This window comes from Petaurus breviceps, unplaced genomic scaffold (genome assembly GCF_028583685.1).
Source record: "Petaurus breviceps papuanus isolate PSGF00001 unplaced genomic scaffold, PetGlider_PUasm1.0 547, whole genome shotgun sequence".
Taxonomy (NCBI): domain Eukaryota; kingdom Metazoa; phylum Chordata; class Mammalia; order Diprotodontia; family Petauridae; genus Petaurus; species Petaurus breviceps.
The window spans coordinates 174,680-177,488 of record NW_027186368.1 but is presented as its reverse complement, the minus strand read 5'-3'; the positions used below and the strand labels follow the sequence as shown (position 1 = coordinate 177,488).

Sequence of the window (2,809 nt, the reverse complement as noted above, 5' to 3'; positions counted from 1 at the left end):
CCCTTCCCTTCCCTTCCCTTCCCTTCCCCTCTCCTATTCTCCATGGAACTTGTAGGGTCCAACTCTCCACAGTTTTTCCGGAGTGGAACTTCCCAGACTTTGAAATTCCACTTTCCCAAGCCCTCTTTCCCTGCCCTCCATGGGCTTCCTTGCCAACAGCACCACTTACTGGCCAGATGGTGAAATAACACACCAGAGAGCCAGCCCCGGCTGGCCTGACAGCCAGGATGGTGTCCACCCTTCATGTAGGATTCCTCCTCTCCCTGCCCACAGGGCATAGGCCTCCAGGCAGCCCCTGGCCCCTTTCTGGTTTCCATTGCTGCCCTCTGCGCTGCTCTCCCAGAGCCTGCAGGCTACCCAAAGCATTCACCCCAAAGGGTCACAGATGAAGAAAGGGCTGAAGGAAGCATGGGCCCCCCACCCCAGGCTCTAGGTGAAGAGAATGGGTCTCAGAGATGTTAAATAGTCTAAGCACAGAGTGCAGGTGACCAGAGGGAGAGTCAAGATTCACACCCAGGGCTCCGGACTCCCTGGCTCCAGAGTCCAAACATGTAGCTCAAATCTCATCTCTGAGATTGCCACTTGTGACAGATTTATGAAGGCATCTCACTGTGCTTGGCCTTGGTTTCCCCCTCTGTTAAATAAGAAGGTTGAAAAATGTGCCCTCTGACAGTGCTTTAAGGCCAAGATCATCTCACCTAAAAATATGACATTGTGTAAAGTGACATTGCTTCCCAAAGGCTACCCAGGGCCTCCCCACACTATCCCATGTGGCCTACCCTGTTCTCAAGCCTCTCTCAGCACTGCCATCCCCTGTTCTCAGGCCCCTCCCAGCTCTGCCATCCCCCTTTCTAAGGTCTCTCTGTACTCTGACCTTCATTTAGAAGTCACCCTCCCCCCAGCTCTGTTATTTCTGAGACCCTCATTAGTAAATGTATCTTTCTTGATAAAGACCCCTGGGTTATTGTACCAAGGGGCACATTTAAATTCCTTCTAGACTATCATGAAGTTGATTCTTCCTTTCGGTCCATGATCCTCTCTAACCACCAGTAGAACAAGGCAATTCTCGTGCTAATGAGGACATTGCTGCCAACCTGGCTCTCCAGCCTCACTGGAAGACAAGCATTCTGCTAGGCCTGATCACCTCAAGGGATGAGGAGCTCACTACCTGTCCACTCAGCCCATATGTCTGCCCAGTGTTCTAGTGGCCAGTCCAGAAGCTTTTCTGATTTTCAGTTAAGCTTGGACGCTCCCTAATGGCCCTTTCCTGTTCCTGGATCTCCCCCTTAAGGGCATCTTCGAAATAGCTTTTCACAGGAACAGAATTAAGGAGGAAAGCCTGGTGAACAGCCCACACCAGGTATTTAGTTAGTGTTTGTGTTAGGGCGCGGGCTCTCATACCTGGATTTCCAGGACATTCAGCTCAGCCCTCACTCGGCTCCCCAGCTCCTGACCTGCCTCCCCCAAACCAGTGAGCTCCTCCCACCTGGATCTCCTGCCAGCCCCTTGAACTTGGCTCATCCAAGGTCAAAATCACTTCCTCCTTTCCCTCCAGCTAAGTTTTTGGGGTCTGGCAGGGCCCCTTTCCCTTCCCCCTCCCCATGTTCAGTGCTCCCCAAGTCCCACCCACAACCAAGTCCTGTCAGTCCTCGCTTCTCAAGGGTCTCACACGGATTGCTTCTTTCCAGCCGTGTTTCTGGGCTTTCTTAGCTCCTGCATTTGGAGCACCAGGGATGCCCCAGGGAGGGCTCCGGAGGGTCCTTGATTCCGGAAGTAAGGTGCTCTGCTACCCTTGGTGTTTCTGGGAGTCACCTGCTGGGAATGTCCGTTCCCTGAGGGCACCCCCTTGCTGCTGTCTTTGTGGCACATAGCCTGGCAAAGTCTTGGGAAAGCTTTCTCACTGAGGGGCCCTGGAGGTCAATGGGAAAGTCCTGGATTTGAATCTCACTTTCCTTCTTGTTTGTGACCCCTTTCAGAGTCTCTGTTTCCTTTTCGTAAAGTGGGTACAATACTCCCTGCCCTCTTCACCTGACAGGATTATTGTGGGGAATGTTTTGTAAACTTTCAGTTATGGTGAAATTTGAGGCATCTCTGTCCTGATTACAGTTCTTGTCTTCCCTGCTGGGCTGTAAGCATCTGGTGGGGGGGTGGGGCTCGACTGGTGGCTTCTTACTCTGTGTCCTCCACAGAGTCCTGTCTACCGTGGGGGGCCAGTGCTGACCCCATAATGTCCACTGAGTGGGGGGGCTCTGGTCCCTCTCCTCCTCCCTTTTCCCCCCACTTTCTCTTGTCTTTTTCTCTAACTAGGGCTTGTTCCCAGACCTAGAGGATGTGGCCTGAAGTAGATCCTGGTCATTAAGGGAGAGGTTCTGAGGCTGGCCTACAATGAGGGGCAGGTGCTCTGTGGGCTGCTTTAGGATCCTGTGTTCTAGGGCAGTGAGCGTTGGACCTATCTCCTCCCCCAATCTCGTGCCCGGTGGCCCTTTCTAACTCTACCACTCGGGGCCCTGGGACCTGTTAAAGTACTCTTGTAAAGCAGGTAACAAGGGCTGCCTCTCCCGCTCTTTGGGGAAGCTCCTGACTTCCTAACTCCTCCAAAAATGTAGCATGGGTCTCTTGGGAGACATGGGGGGGGCTGACTCTGCTATGCATTTGTTGTGGGGCCTCAAGAAAATCACTTTCCCTCTTTTACTGATCTGTAAAACAAGGGAGATGTTAGGAGAGGTCTTTTGAGTTCCTTCTAATTATAGCAGTGGAGTCTAAGGCCCCTCCCAGCTCTGCCATTCCCTGTTCTAAGGCCCTTCCAGCT

General features: G+C 52.7%; 1 protein-coding gene across 2 annotated transcripts in view; it reads left to right on the top strand.

The window, feature by feature from the left end:
* Positions 1-2,809, top strand: part of FBLN1 (fibulin 1) — a 69,521-nt gene that overhangs the window by 49,945 nt on the left and 16,767 nt on the right. The gene's annotated exons all lie outside the window — the stretch shown is intronic.